We start from the raw sequence: 17,051 nt of genomic DNA, 5'->3' as shown, positions 1-17,051 counted from the left end.
GTAATGTTATATTCCAAAGAACATTCCAGACATCCATATCTGAATGAAGTTTCATGACTCTTACAACCTTATACCTCAGAGAAACAAAATTTGGTCTGTGGAAATTACAGGGGATTTTTGAAGAAAATTATCTTTGAAACTCCTACTGATTAGTTTCTAAAACACCTTCCAGCAAAAGAGAAAGATGGAGGTAACCCCTTCTTCACCTCAAGGACAGTTGTAGGCATTTCAACAGAGTCAACCAAGAAGCTTGATACAAGTCCCCAGGATTTAATCAGTGCACAGAAAAATCTAAAACGCTGCTTTGCAATTGTTACTCTTCCAAAGCATGAAAAGTGGTTTCTGCACTGGAATTGGAGACTATCCACAGAAATTGTTAGGGGAAAAAAAAGAAAGTAAGAGTTTCTACGTGGTAGAGACAGTTCATGTGGAATCAGTTTTAAATTTTTTCAATTGTTCACCTGAAAAGTCAATGAGATATGGACAAATAATCTGCATGAAGTGGGTCACCAAACAAACAAGAGCTGAGAAAGCAGTATTTTTCAGGGGAAAATATATGCTTTGTCCTTGTGAAGGGAAGGGCAGTCAAATATTCTCAAATATTCCCTTTAAAGAAGCACTCTTGAAAGAAAGAATTACCTCTAACCACTTGGAAAATTCTTCAGATGATGATACGCTGAAGCTGTCTTACAACATTATCAGCCAAGTAAGAACCTTCCTTCCACTTTCCATCTCTCCCATCTTTAATCCAAGAATGGCGTGCTGCAGAGAAGAGGTGGAATCATAAGGAGAGAAAAGGGGACTGCATTCCTGTTTCCACCAGATAAGGAGAAAGTTTTGTTTCAATCAAGTTCAAAGTTTTATTTTCTAAGTGGGTCTAGATATACATAGTGAATTGAGAATGTGTTCATTACAAAATGAGACTACAAGATTTTAAATAACTTAAAAGTGACCAGAAAAATTATTGAACATGTCCAAGATTTGAACCATGACCAGAGGAAGAAATTTTTCCACTCTATATCTTTTTAAAAAACATTGAAGATGGGTCTGCTGGGGGGTTCAGTTGGTTAAGCGTCTGCCTTCAGCTCGGGTCATGATCTCAGGGTCCTGAGATGCAGCCCCACACATCAAACTCCCTGCTCAGTGAGGAGTCTTCCTCTTCCTCTCCCTCTGCTGTTCCCCCTGCTTGTGCTCTCTTGCTTGCACACTCTCTCTCAAAATAAAAAAATAAAATCTTTATAAAAACTGAAGATAAAAATGCAGTTCTCTTTGATATCATATGTTGTGAACCCTGGCGATTCAATGTATATTGTGGCTATGAGTATTCTGTAAACATATTGATGGTCTAGCATTTACAGTGTCATTATGTATATAAACATCCTTATTCCTAAAACTCCTGAATGTAAGTTGTTGCATATAATTTGTTTAGGCCTTTCAGTAGCCACCTATCTCCAACAGAATGTTTATTGTATTTCAAAGGCTACCAAACAATGGAATAAGTATGACTAACTTTGGGGTAATTAACAAATAAACAATAAAAAGACACTGGAAGAGACTAGAGGAATCTAGTAGTATGAAAAATCCAAATGTTAGTTTTCGTGATAGTATAGGAAGCTAAATTTCACAATAGATGTTGATTTTTCTAATGTTTTCTATGCTTATATAAAAGGAAGACATAATACAGTAGAAAGAAATCTTTACGCAAAGTTGAGTAAAAACATATGTTTGCAAAATAAAGTCTGTGAAGAAATATAGTGGTTGACAATTTAAAAACAATTCTGTCCTTCTATTTATCTTGCCAACAATCCTGTGAAAGAGGTAAAAACCAGAAAAATTACTACACTTAAAAATGATATCAGGGCTGATCCTGAGATTTTCACTAGTGCTCCTGGTAATTCATTCTCACTATTCATAAATCTGCTTGGTTATAAGCTAGGACCTGCAGGAGTACACCATGTGCACACGGCCTGTCTAAGAAAGAAGGCAGCATAAAAGAAACTGAGTCAAAGATGGAGGGAAAGATTCCAGAGGCCATCATTTCAGGACATGCACCTACATGCACCCAGAGCCCCTCTAACTCCTACAATTTTTAATTCATGACCTTGTTATTGCCCCGACTGTCTTCTTTTAAATCCATAGTGCTCTAAAATGCATCTGGTGGCAATATAGCCACATGATTTCTTTAGACATAGTTTTCTAGAAGCACCCATTAATACACTTCACAGAGATTGTTCTGTGTAAGGTGACTGACTTCAGGACATTTACACATTTTAAAGCCTGCTATCCCATTTTTGAAGCCATTCCTACGTAACATAAAAAAGAAGGAATGATTTTTTTCTCTGAAGGGCAATTCCAGTCAGATGTCCCCTAACACCTGTGCAAACCTCCATCTACTAAAACTGCTGTGGGGGTGCCTGGGTGGCTCAGTCTCTTGGCCGTCTGCCTTCAGCTCAGGTCATGATCCTGGGGTCCTGGGATCGAGTCCTGTATCGGACTTCTTGCTCAGCGGGAGTCTGCTTCTCCCTCTGCCGGCTCTGTCTGCGGCACCCCTGCTTGTGCTCTCTCTCTCTCTCTAGCTGACAAATAAATAAATAAAAATCATAAAATAAAACTACTGTGTTGTCAGTCTCTCTCCCTGTCTACAAGCTCCTTGAGGTCAAGGCCAGGTTTTATATTTATTCATGTTCCACCATCAAGTAGAATGAGTGGCATATCTTAGGCTTTCAATAAATGCTTGTTAAGTAAGCTTCAGTATTTTTAAATTTTTTTAAATATTTTACTTATTTATTTGGCAGAGAGAGAGAGATCACAAGTAGGCAAAGAGGCAGGCAGAGAGAGGGGGGGAAGCAGGCTCCCTGCTGAGCAAAGAGCCCAATGCAGGTCTTGATCCTAAGACCCCGAGATCATGACCTGAGCCGAAGGCAGAGGTTTAACCCACTGAGCCAACAAGATGCCCCAACTTCACTATTTTTAAAACATCAAAAAAATCAAAATATCAATAATTATTGCAAATAATTACCTTTTTATATTTTTTATGTTACATTAGTCACCATACATCAATAGTTTTTGACTCAGTGTTCCATGATTCATTGTTTGCATATAACACCCAGTATTCCTTCCTTAACACCCATCACCAGCCTAACCCATCCCCCTCTCCCCTCCCCTCTAAAACCCTCAGTGTGTTTCCCAGAGTCCATAATCTCTCATGGTTCATCTCCCCATCTGATTTTCCCAACTTCATTTTTCCTTTCCTTCTCCTAATGTCCTCTATGCTATTCCTTATGTTCCACAAATAAGTGAAACCATATGATACTTGTCTTCCTCTGCTTGACTTATTTCACTCAGCATAGTATCCTCCAGTTCTACCCATGTTGATGCAAATGTTGGGTACTCATCCTTTCTGATGGCTGAGTAATATTCCATTGTGTATATGGACCACATCTTCTTTATCCATTTGTCTGTTAAAGGACATCCTGGCTCCTTCCACAGTTTGGCTATTGTGGACATTGCTACTATGAACACTGGGGTGAACAATTGGGTGAATGTGGCCCTTATTTTCACTACATCTGTATCTTTGGGGTAAATACCCAGTACTGCAATTGCTGGGTCATAGGGTAGTTCTTGTTTTGTTTTTTTTTTTTAATTAATTAATTTCTTTATCAGACAGAGATCACAAGTAGGCAGAGAGGCAGGCAGAGAGAGGAAGGGAAGCAGGCTCTTTGCTGAGAAGAGAGCCCAACGTGGGGCTTGATCCCAGGACCCTGGGATCATGACCTGAGCCAAAGGCAGAGGCTTTAACCCACTGAGCCACCCAGGCGCCCCGGATAATTCTATTTTTACCTTTTTGAGGAACCTCCTCTCTGTTTTCTAAAGTGCCTGTATAAATGATTCCTTAAGCTTCGAAGGCGAGGTTCCTTCTCTCAAGGTACTCTTTTTTTTTTTTAAATATTTTATTTATTTGACAGAGAGAAATCACAACTAGGCAGAGAGGCAGGCAGAGAGAGAGGAGGAAGCAGGCTCCCTGCGGAGCAGAGAGCCTGATGTGGGGCTCGATCCCAGGACCCTGGGATCATGACCTGAGCCGAAGGCAGAGGCTTTAACCCACTGAGCCACCCAGGTGCCCCCTCAAGGTACTCTTTTAACAGTGATATTATATATTATATTCTTCACACAAAACACCCTGAGCATGTCTCTGATCCATTATAATAATCAAATAACACAGATGAATGATGTGATTCTTATCTTGATGTTTGTATTCCTAAGAAATAGAGATAATCTGGCTCTACGCTATTATTTATGTTTACAAACCTACCCAGATCAAGTGACCCACAGCCTTGCTTTAACATGTTGCTACTTTCTCTGCTGTGTTCTTAAACCTGCACAAATAAATAAATAAACAGGCTAGATGGAGTAAATTAGTAGTATCTACCTGAAGGCTGGGAAACTGACACTCTTAAAACAGTGAGAATAAATCAACAACTAATATTTATCCAAGTGCTTACAATTGTCCAGCCTAGGCAGAGCACCTGCCTTGGTGTTAACCAGCATTTAACTACTGTTTAAGTGGCTGCCAAGCCCTACTTACTGCCAGGAATTATTTTAGAATCTAAAGTCTGTGTTTGCATTATCAGTCCTTCTATTTGGCTCCCTCCTGAGCCTCCCAGAGCCATGCCTGCCCACCCACTCAGCAAGGCTGCCTGGCACAGGAGCAAAGCACTGTGCTAAATCCATTTATGTCCCGCAGGACAGCCCACCCTCATCCCACCTGCTCTACTTAAGACTGAACAATTGGGTCCAGGTGTGCAGTGACCCATAGCAACAGGGACCAAAGCCAGCACCACCTGTCTTGCTGGTTAACAGAAGGAAAGATTTTTCTAGAAGACTACACATAGCCAATTTGGGTAAAATTAACGTCTTTACCTGGAGGAACACTTTGCAAGGGAAGTAAAGGCACTGCTACTATCCAGATAGAGATTTTTTTAAAAAGAAGAAGAATAATTAGTGTTGCTAGAGATAACCTATTGCAAGAAAAATAAGTATGCAGTTGTCCTCAAAAAAACTTTAAAAATACTTAGTCTTAGCTATCAAAAATAGCTAAATCATTTGGATCTATCCATACAGTTGAGTAGATCTATGGTAAATTACAGTTTCTCTCCACAGAACCAAACTTTGTGTGCTTCAAGTTACTTCTTTGTCTTTCTGTTCTCCAGGCTTAAACACTATTAATGTTGTTAACATTTCCTAATAGGATTTGTACTCTGTCAACAATTGTGTGTGCTACCCTTTTCATTTCGGTCAATCTTGAGAATCATTATCCATAAGCTCTGTATCTTCCATTTTTTAAATTATTTGTCTCCACATTTAGCAATTAAAAATTTCTGATATAAGCACTCCTGCTGTCTATGGTTTTTAATTTTACCACTTTTATTTTTCTCCAAGTTCCTTAATTAGGTCTCAGATGAAAAATGTTTCAGCATTACAAAATGCATTACCTATTTTGTCATCAAAGAAGTAATCATTGTTTCGGAGATATCTGATTGTAATTTATTTTATGATTTTGTCCCACTCATTTCCATAATTGTTTAAAACATAAACTGTTGTGTACAGGGGACCACATTAGAAAATTTAGAGATTATAAAGATAAGTAAGATATTTATGCTTCCATGAAACTTACAATCTACTAGGTGATTTAGATATTTAACAATTATAATATATGTTTATACATAATAAATGCAAAAAGTGAAGTTCTCCCAAATCCTTTACAGTAAAAAATCAAAGCTCAGTGGCACCTGGATAGCTCAGTTGGTTAAGCATCTGACTTTTGATTTTGCCTGAGGTCATGACGTCATGATTATGAGACTGAGCCCTACCTCGGGCTCCCTGCTGGGTGTGGAGCCTGCTCAGGATTCTCTCCCTCCTGCTCTGCATGTGTTCTCTCTCTCTCCCTGTCGCTCTCTCAAAAAAGAAAAAAAAAAAAAGTCAAAGCCGTAACTTTGACATTCCACTTCAAATTCACCACCTGTGTAATCTTGGTCCAGTTACTTGACCTCCTGGAATCTCAAATTCTACATCTTTAAAATTAAAATGAAGGCAACACCAACACTACAACATAGAGTTATGAGATTAAATGAAAATAATACATGTGAAGCACTTAACACAGTGCCAGTCACTGTGTCCACTAAAAATGAGCAATTTAATATTGTGGTCATATATTTTTATACCAAATTATCAGAGAGGTGAAAGTTCACATAGAAGAATCAATGAAAACCTAAGAAGGAAACTGATTAAATAGAAAACTATTGGCATTGGATAAGATCTTGGAGACTTCACTTCTGTGTGATAGGGGAGGGAGACAATAAATCCTAAAAATAACAGTTTGAATTACTATCACTGCAGTGGGATGGGGCACCAAAATCAAAATAAAATATGTACATAGAATGTAAGGAAATGTAGTATTTCTTGCATGCCCAGGTTGTAGACACTCAGTTGAACTTACTACTTTTGGTCAAGGTTGATGCTATGGAAGGCTAACTACCTGCATTTCTGGGTTGCATCATCTAGTCACTCAGCTGCCACTCAAAAAAGCAGATTCCCCCTAACTTGAATATCGTGATGTTTGTTTCAAGTCCAAAGGAGGGAAACCTGGTCTAGTTAGGTAAGAGAAAGGAGAGTTGCAAGGGACTCTGAGAAAGGACACAAGATTTTCATCAAATGCATCCCAAAACTTGTCACAATTGCTGAAGCTAGAAAACCAAATAGAAAATAGTAGTTTATAAAAGCACAGTGTGAAGGAACAAAGAGGAGGCTAGCGTTTGAAAGAATGAAGACAAATTTAGAGAAGCAATTGAAAATGAGAGGTTTCAACAGAGATCCCTTGAAATGATGTGTAGATTGAGAGCAGTAGGTATTTGAGAAACAGGAACTTGGGCCCTTTTCTCTAGTAACAGCCTGAAGAGGGACCACAACTTTAAAGAGGAATGGTTGATTTTTACCATCCAAAAGATGTAACCAGGCACCTAGATTCCCAGCTTCATAAAATATTTTGACAAAGTTTGCCAAAGACATGAGCCATTGCTTAAATGTTATCATCTTAATAAACCCTTTTGCATGATCATCCAACTTCAAATTACAACCTCCTACCCCATTGACTATTCTAATCCATTTCACTACATTTTAATTTTTATCTACTCAATACTAATCATCTTCTAACATATTATATAATTAATTTATTATAATTATCATTTATTGTCTGTATCTTCTCTACCCACAAAAACAAGCTTTAGGAAGGCAGGGATCTTTGTCTTTATCACTGACATATTCCAAGTACCAAAAGCAGTTCCTATCAAACAGCAGACACTCAATAATATTTATTGAATAACTGAATTATCACAACCTATGCAAATATATGACCAAAGATAGAACCCCTCACCTCCGTCTTCATGTCTCAGTCCCATACAAGACTCTGGAACTTTGATATGATGGGTAGAGGTGCCCTGGTAATCACTGAAGTTGAAATTACAATCAGTATTATTTTTCACATGCCTGAACATAGATTAAAATTCATATAAACAATATAAACTCTGTAATATCTTTCAAATCCAAATTCTTTTGTTAATCTCCACTTTCATCAGCTTAGGCATACCATTATCTTTCTCAGGACTACAACAGTAACATTTCATGTTTTCTCTGCCTTTCCTCTTGGCCTCTGTTTATTAGATGCAGTGGTCTGGTTTCTTTTCCAGATTTTTCTTCATTAGCATCTCCCAATTCCTCCTACCCATCGCCCATCTTTATATTTTTCTTAACAACTACTCTCCCTGCTCACAGCACATTGGAAAGTTGCATTAGCCTCTTTACTTTTGTAAGCTTAGAGCAATTTTCTGAAATATGAATATATAATTTCAATTATGATTAACCTGATTAAAAAATAATTCCTTTGATTTCTTTCCTCCACTAATAAAATGAACATACAAACTGTGAAGGATTTTTTTGGCCTAAATTCCTCCTTTAAAATTGATAATCTAAATAAAAGGTTTCATAAAATAAAGTTTTTGTAGGCTTCCATAAAATAAAGTTTTTCAAAGATTTACACTCTCTAAACTTAGAAGATATATTGTCCAAGCACAGTTTCCTATTTTTAGTTTCCTATCTTATGAGGTAACACTGAAAAATGTTAAACAGTAAAAACTTAACATAAGATCAAGTAAATATTTTAAAAAATGAAAGAAAGCCTTTCAAGTTAAAATTTTAATTCTTCCTATACTGACTTAATTGTGTATAGATTTGAACATAGTTACCTGTATGCACCAAATTTTAGAAGACAGAATGAGAGATGGTATAAGTGAATTTTCTAAGTGCTTGCTTATAATTAATACTAAATGCTAAGAGCTCATGGAAAAAACAACACTGCATTTTTCCTTTTAGCTTAGCTGATCTGGTAGTCTGACAGTGTCACACTAGCAAAGTTTGTGTAGGAAAAAAAAAAAAAAAACTGTTGCTTAGTCACAAAGCCCTAGAGTGGAGAGTGTATGTGCATATGGGTAATTGTCCAGTGATCTTTCCTGAGAGCAGCAGAAAGGTCTATCTCCAATACCCAGCCTTATCTGCGTCACATCTGTCTTTTCCTAATGAAACCACATGGTAAACAATGGGCATTTGCAAGCATCTAAGAGTATTTAGTCATCTGAATGGATGACACATTCTCACTTCCAATAATTTGTACAATAGTATGAGAGATAAAAGTTATAGTTAAGTTGATACTCTGCACTTAAGTGTAAGTACCACAGTTGTTACATTACTAGTGAGGTGGAACAAATTTGCCTACCTTTTAAAAACAGAGTAAAATCGTATTCTAACTCTGGTATTCAATGACAAGGCTTTCCTCACTACTGGCTTTCTGAATGGAAGAGGTAATTAGTACACAAAGGTATGCCGAGTCACACAGTACCATCCTATGTGTAACAGATATTTATTGAGCACATGTTATGCGCCAGGCATTATATTAATAAAGAAAAGGATATAAAAAGGTATAATGCTTGCTCTCAAAGACCTCATAGTCTCATATAAGAGTGTTGAAGAAAATGACTGGAAATAGATAAGCCAACATTTACAATACAGTATGAAAAATGCTACTATATAGTATGACAAAATATAATCAAGTAATAAATGCTACCCATATATTCTGAAGAATGCAGATAAGGATTTGTAAATCATTTATGGAGAGAGCAGGACAGGATATCAAGTTTATTATCTTAACTGAGTCTTTAAGAATAAATAGTAGTTGGCCACATGCTGGAATGAAATGTGAATGAGAAAGGCAATGACAGAAATTTCAAACCCAGGAAGCAGCTAAAAAGGCACAGTGGCCAACATACCTTCTGAAAATTGCAACTTCATAGTTGTATAGCAACGACATGGAGGGGAATCTATATTATTATATTATAATAAGGGTAAAAATATTTTACTATATTTTACTGAATCAAAGCACACCTTATAGGTAATATTTTGACAGTTAATGTATCTGAGATATTTGCATCCTTGATATAAAATCACTTTGCCTACTAAATTGACAATTTAAATTGACAATTATCTTGTTTTTTAGACTGATTTTTACCACAATGTAATTTTGTTTTTCTGTACTAATTTTTGCCACCTTAAAAATGTGAAAAGTAGCTATACTTCTCAACTTTTAGAGGTGTTATAAAGTGAAAAAAAAAGATGTAATGAATGTAAAAATAATGCATTATCTCTTATCAGAAGAAGACCATTATTCCTTTTTATAATTTATAACACCTTATATCTGAAACACTGACAAACATGAGTTAGTTTCAGTATTTATCAGCAGAAGATTAAGATCTAAAATGGACTATAGAGTTATAAAGGTACAGAGAACATAATGTGAATTGTTTACTTAAATTAATAATAAAAATAAATGCAAGCATAGTGGTAGGTAGCTTTGTTACGAAGGTGACTAAAGACAGAAGCACAGGAAGCTGAATATAAGTATAAATGAGCCCTTCTGGAAAAACGCAGGTTCCAGGATCTCTTCAAACAACAAAAAGGATCCATTCCAGACTCCAAAGGGAACAACTGAGGGACAAATAAATGTAAATGGCATGGGGGTATATATTTAATGTCTTTTTAGTGTCTTAAATGTTTTTAAATTACACTAATAATGCACACACATGTAATTGCACAAGGTTCAAACAGAACAGAAATATATACAGAGCAAATCCTGAAATTTCCATACATTTCATCCTTCATTCTCTTCCTCCCATGAGAAGTGACAACTGTTAAACCCTTAATGTGCCTTTTAAAAAAATTTAGTATTAACTCACATATAAAACAAATGCCCCTAACATAAATTAATGATCATTAATGATCAGGCTCTACACTCAGCACAGAGTCTGCTTGAGATTCTCTCTTCCTCTGCCTCTGCCCCAATTGCTTGTGTGCTCTCTTACCCCCACCCCAAAATAAATAAAGAAATCTTTAAAAAAAAAAAACAAAAACCAAAAATGAATTAATGCAATCCATAACATCAACAGTCAACGAAAAGGAAATAATCATCCCATTTGTGTTTGATACTTATCAGATTTCCTTTCTGGATATCCTTTGTTTACACCTGAAAATGTGGACTGACTTATTTTCAGCCTCCACAAAAATTTGATTCTGGGATAGGATGTCACTCCTCACTAGGCAGATTCACAGATGAATTTGAATATTTTCTGGATATTGTGTCTTTGTCTTCCTTGGTTTTCTTTTTCTTTCTTCCCTTTCCTTTTTTCTTTGCGGGGGGTAAGTTAGCTGGAGTATATGCTCAAATGACTTTTCAAAAAAGGGCATAGAGAAGCTAAAATTTTATTGGTTAGATTATCTGAAATATCTTTATTTGGTTCTCATATGAGATTTGATTTTCTAGCTTGGCTGGGAACAAAACTATAAAACAGCGTTCTCTACACCTTTTGATATACTTCCTTCCTTGTTTCCTACTATCACCGTTAATAAGTCTGAAGGTAATCTGATTTTTTTCTTATTTTTTATGTTTTGAAATTTTATAATGCATCTTTTTTTTTTAATATTTTATCTATTTGACAGAGAGAAATCACAACTAGGCAGAGAGGCAGGCAGAGAGAGAGGAGGAAGCAGGATGCCGGGGCTCGAGCCCAGGACCCTGGGATCATGACCTGAGCTGAAGGCAGAGGCTTTAACCCACTGAGCCACCCAGGCACCCCTTATAATGCATCTTAATGTATGTTCTTTTACATCAAGTGAATCCTTAGTGAGTCTTTTCACTTCTGGAAAATTTTCTTGTAATACATTTACTCTTTTTTTTTTTTAAAGATTTTATTTATTTGACACAGAGAGAGAGATCACAAGTAGGCAGAGAGGCAGAGAGAAAGGGGGAAGCAGGCTCCCCGCCGAGCAGAGAGCCAGATGCAAAGCTCAATCCCAGGACCCTGAGATCATGACCTGAGCTGAGGGCAGAGGCTCAGAGAGCACCCACTGAGCACCTACAGGTGCCCCAATAGATTTACTTTTTTTTTTTTAAACTTTGGGGATTGATGCTTTTTTTTTTCTTATCATATTTTCATATCCTTATGTTTAGTTCAACTTTCTAAAAGGTGTCTTTAATTTTTCCTTTCAGACTTCTTATTTTTCCTCTGCTTTATGTATGGTATATATAATTTATGAGCACTCTTTATTATATTATATTATATTATTCCCTCATGATTTCCCATTCCTGCTTCATAGATGCAATATATTTTTATTTCTCCGGGATACTGATTATAGTACATATATATTTACTGTGTCTCCATACATTGTCTTGATTCTTCATGTTTACATTTATACTATTTGTGCATTTGGCCTAGACCTAGGGGACTACCTTTACAAATTGTAAGGTAGAGATGGAAATGAGTAGGAGATATCTAGAAACACTTTATTTTTTTAAAAAGATTTATTTATTTATTTGACAGGGATCACAAATAGGCAGAGAGGCAGGCAGAGAGTGAGGAAGGGAAGCAGGCTCCCCGCTGAGCAGAAGGCAGAGGCTTCAACCCACCGAGCCACCCAGGTACCCCATATCTAGAAACACTTTAAAGTGAATTCTGAATTAGGTTTGGACATTGGAATAATAATTGTTACTCACTGGCAGATCTAGTGAAGCAATGAAAAATATTAGCAATGAATATGTAAATCAGAGGAAACTAATACTACCTGTAAATTCTTTTAAATTTGGCATTATTTATATTTTTATTTTATATTAATGTTTATTATACTTAAATAATTTGATTAAATTTTAATAATTCTATTAAATTTGTATAATTCTATTTTTATAGAAGTGCATTGTTTTTCTTTTTTTCCTCAAAATTTCATCCTATGATAATCCCATCTTACTCTGCTTAGAGTAGTTTAAAACACACACACATACATACTCATACAAAAATCAGCTCCCCAGAAAACACTATGAGGAAAATCTTTGGAGTATACAGATATGATCTTTAGAGTATATGCCCCAAATTGGGCATCAGAATGAATATACTTTTAATTATTATTACTGGTGGGGAAATTAGTATAGGGTGCTAGGGACTGGCAGAATTAATGAACATTTAGTAAAGTAGTGGCGAGCAAGGATACTTTGGCTGTGACTAGAGAAAAAACATAAAACTTCCCAGAATATAGAAATATTTCATGACAGAAAACTTACATAATGAAAGAATAAAATATCAAGAATTTTCATTAAATGTGTGAGTAGCAGTTGTCAAAATTAATAAAAGCTCATTTCCTCTATGCTTCTCCAGGACGTGGTGCATACTGGTGTCATACATCTGGTGATATGACATATGAAGTACTAGTTAATATATTTTTACCTCCCTCCATATTTTTTTTCATCTGTAAAATGTGTATAATTCTTCCCAGAGGTGAGGGTTAAGTGAATATACTCAAAGTTCTTAGAAGAGTATTTGACACATAATACTGCATAAATGTTGGTTTTTGTTATTGTTATTATTAATGAATTTCTTCATTATTGCCTGAAGATCTTCCCTCCCCCTCCACTGCCCCCAAATTCTGGCCAGATACCAAAATTATTATTTCCTAAGTGAAATTATCTTGGGAAACAGATAAAAGAAGAATCAGATTCTTGCATTTTAAATTCAAAGGTTTTGGTCTTAAGCATTATAAGTTAATTTGTGTCTATCCTTCTCCTCCAAAAAAAAAAAAAAAAGGTATGTTGAAATCCCCAGAGTCTCAGAAAATACCGTTTTGTGGAAATAGGGTTTTACAGAGATAATCAAGTTGACATAAAATCATTAGGCTGGATTCTAATCCAAAATGACTGGTGTCCTTACAAAAAGGGGAAATTTGGACACAGAGGCAGGCATGGTACAGAAGAAAGACTATGCCAAGAGATACAAGGAAAACAGCATGGAAAGATGCAAACAGAGAATGCAGTTATGCTGCCACAAGCCCAGGAATGTCTGAGCTGCCAGAAGCTGGAAGAGGTAAGGAAGCAGCCTTCCCCTACAGATTTCAGAAGGAGCAGGGCCCTGCTGACACCTTGATTTAGGACTTCTACTGTGAGAAAACAAATTTCTATTGGTGGGAGCCACTCTGTGTGGTATTTTGTTACAGGAGCCCTAGAAAACTCATCCATTATGTGTAAGACAGAAAGATTTGAGAGGAAAACTTACAGAACCAGCTTATTACTGGCACAGCAGGAAGAGAGATGGAAGCAAAACTTTCAGGGGGCTGGAAAGGAAGTTTGGGGAAAAGCAAGGGAACCCAGCCAGTAGAAGAGGGTCCCTAATGGGGCCTCCTACATAGCTTGCTCACCTAGGATTAGCTAAAAATGTAGAGAGATGAGAAGTTGGAATATTCCCAGGGAGCAGACATTGTGCCTCACTTGGCTGAAGCCCACAGAGCACCTATGCTCCACGAGATGAAAACAGTAATAAGAGATGGTGGTGTGGGGTACCTCAGATATGGGACTTTGCCAGTCACTTATAGCCCAGAGTGACCTGGAAGACTGCTAGTTGTACTTCTTCCTTCCTTCCTCAAGGTTAGGAACAAAAGTTACCTGAGAGGTAGAGCTGACAAACCTGAGGTAACTAATGCCTATGAAAGGGGATGCTGCCATGCAAAATCAGATGGATGGTGTTTTGGGGACCAAAGGGGGATGCGGGTACATACATCCTGTATGTAGAATCATACAGGATTCTACACCTCATTGGATGCCCACATAGAAAAGCAGGAGTCTGGGAACCCTACTCTGCTTTCTCCACATAGGTAAGCATTCCTGGACTTAAACCATTCCCTGTGTAAGAAGATGGAAAAGGAAAACCGTACATTGATTTAGTATAAACTTGAAATCACTGGGAAAAGCCTCGAGTGACTCAGTCTACCTCTAACTGACGAGATTTATTTTCTGCCATTAGGCAAAATATGGATGGAATAAAACACTAAGTAAGTAACACTCCTTGAGCACATAGCTTGAAAATAGGGTACCTGCTATATTTGTCTCTTTATTACACATAAGTTCCTTGATGGCCGGCACTGTATGTTTTCATCTTTGTCTTTTCACAGCTAATATAGCTCTTAACATATATTGGGCTTTTCCATCAATATCAATATACTTTGACCAATTAATGATAAACTAATAAAATTATAGTTGTTTGCTCTAAAGTAAATATAAAAAGTCAAATAAAATGAAGAGTTTTCTTAGTTGACGAATATCTTCAAATAAACTGACAAAAATCTTTTTCATTTTGCTTATGTATTGCATGCTTCAGTGTTCTTAGAAACAATGTTTTCTCAGTATTTTAAAGACATAGGTAATAATTGATTTGAATTATCTCATATAAGGTGAATTTAACTATTCCTCATGTCATATACTCACGCCAAAATAATCCACAGATCTGAATTAGTTGGACCTCGCTAAAGTTTAGAATACTTTTCCACATTCAGATAACGTTTCTTGCAAATGTTTTACCAAAAGCAACACAAAGACTAACAGTAAATGTGTATTAAACTGTTCTTTACTCACTCGGAAAACAATCCATCCCGCGAGAAGAACAAATTTTCAGAAGACCAGCACAGACCACAAGAGAGATTTTTGTAAAACTCTACATGCAGGGTATAAGGTAATCTAAAAACAAAATTTTCAAACAGATACTTGTAGGTTTTATGTTCATTGTAGTAGATAATGAGTGAATAACCTTTGTAAATTTATAAAAAAATATTGGTGAGGTGCAAATAAGTTGAGATTGGGAGAGTCTCTTCGTACATACTCATATGCAGGGAAATGTTACATTTTACCTTATCCTAAAGAATAATGAGGATGTTTTCCCTTTTGTTCAATTTTGTGTGTCTGCCAGTAGATGGCGGTACCATGTTGAGTGCTGTCAGCCTTTTTTTTTTCTCCCCCCCTCAAAGCTGTTTTCTGATATATGTTGGGTACCATAGAGTGAATCTCAGAACAGGAAGCGGAGGCATAAGCAGAGAGGATTCTGGAAAGGTCTCTTTGTTTTCTTGTCCACAGAGAAAGCAAAGAAAAAAAACACTGTAATTAATTTGTAAATCTCTGTGGCCAAAAATCTGAACAACCGCAGAGGAAGGCACCTTATACTATAACCATCTTGGATACGGGGCTTTGTTATGCTGTGATCTGTAAAGCTCTGTTTTATCAGGTAAGCTGGCAAAACATTTAATTATCTGCACCATAGAATCTAGCCACCAGATCATTTTTCTTACTTTAAACTCATGTTCATGCTGCTATTTTTAACTTAATGCTGTTTTAATGTAAATTACAGGAACCAAACTCATCATTTGATGTGTAAACTGCTTACTATTCCTTTATCTCTCAAAGGAAATAGAGCCTCTGTTAGAAATGGTGACTTATGGTAGAGACTAGGCATTACTCATCTCAGGCTTTTGAGACATGCAGATTGTAATGATTCATTGTATTCAAGGAAAATATTTTTATTGCACAAAGCTGACCTAATGGATTTCATGGCTGTACATCATCTATTTGAATGTCCAGTGTGCCCACTGTTTTTTAAACATAAATGTATAGTGAAATTGGAACTATCATTCCTGTGCTTTAGTCTTTTATTTAACATCTTTGCAGGGTCCATGTGTATAGGGAGTGATAACAATATAGAGGTGTAATAACCTATTTTCATGGAGGGAAGAAGATAACCAATACTAACCATTAAAAAGAGATTTACCTTTTAATGATAAAATGATCCCTATATGCTCCATAATGTATTATTTCTTTTATATTTTAATATGTTCTTTTTTATAGTAAGTATTTATCTTTAAATTTATTGACTTAAAGGGAATTATATATTTTCTTGAATTATCTCAGAATCTTGATATATTTCTGTTTATTTTTTTCTGTGTAGATTTAACAACTCGTTGTTGTTATTATTATTAATTACCAGGGAGAGCCACTTCAGCTATAAAACCATTACTTGCTTAAACTATAATATATATTTTCTGTAGTTTTCTTTAAAATATTTTATAGCAAACCACAAATCTTGTATTCAGTTAGCAATCACATACTTAGAATAAGAAATTATTCTTATAATTTATAGGTATTAATTGAAAGAAGGGTTTTAAATATAAAGTCATTATTTTTTAATACAACAGGTAGTGTAATGTAGCATATGAGGACAAAGATAAAGGCATAAGGGCTTGTAGGAATTTGCATGGAAAAATTTTAGCACAACCACTCCAAGTAGTGTGTGTCCTATGTGAAATAAAGATCTCTGATTTAACCTGGGCTTCCAGTCTGGTCAAAATGGTCAAAATGGCCTAAGGATAGAACTTGAGTATTTAAAAGCAATTGTAATTCCTAATGATATAGCAAAATATTGACTTCTCAGTATTTTACACTGAGTATCAATTATACTCCCCCTAAAACATAAAATAGTGGTTGCCTCAGAGAAAAGCCCTGAGTCTTGTGTATTTCGGAAGAACTCCTACCATAGGATATGAAGAAAACTGTTTCTTTGAAAAGGGTTCCCAGAAATGGATGTTAATTGGCT

General features: G+C 36.1%; 1 protein-coding gene across 3 annotated transcripts in view; it reads left to right on the top strand.

Annotated features, from left to right (window-relative positions):
* The first annotated feature begins 15,487 nt into the window (after positions 1–15,487).
* Positions 15,488–17,051, top strand: part of SCN3A (sodium voltage-gated channel alpha subunit 3) — a 109,829-nt gene continuing 108,265 nt past the window's right edge. For all 3 annotated transcript variants that reach the window (XM_046019659.1, XM_046019657.1, XM_046019658.1), the window contains exon 1: positions 15,488–15,689. The gene's annotated coding sequence lies outside the window, so the exon portion shown is untranslated. The remainder of the gene's footprint in view (positions 15,690–17,051) is intronic.

This window comes from Meles meles, chromosome 9 (assembly GCF_922984935.1).
Source record: "Meles meles chromosome 9, mMelMel3.1 paternal haplotype, whole genome shotgun sequence".
In the NCBI taxonomy this organism is placed as follows: Eukaryota; Metazoa; Chordata; class Mammalia; order Carnivora; family Mustelidae; genus Meles; species Meles meles.
This window is presented reverse-complemented; position numbering and strand designations above follow the sequence as displayed.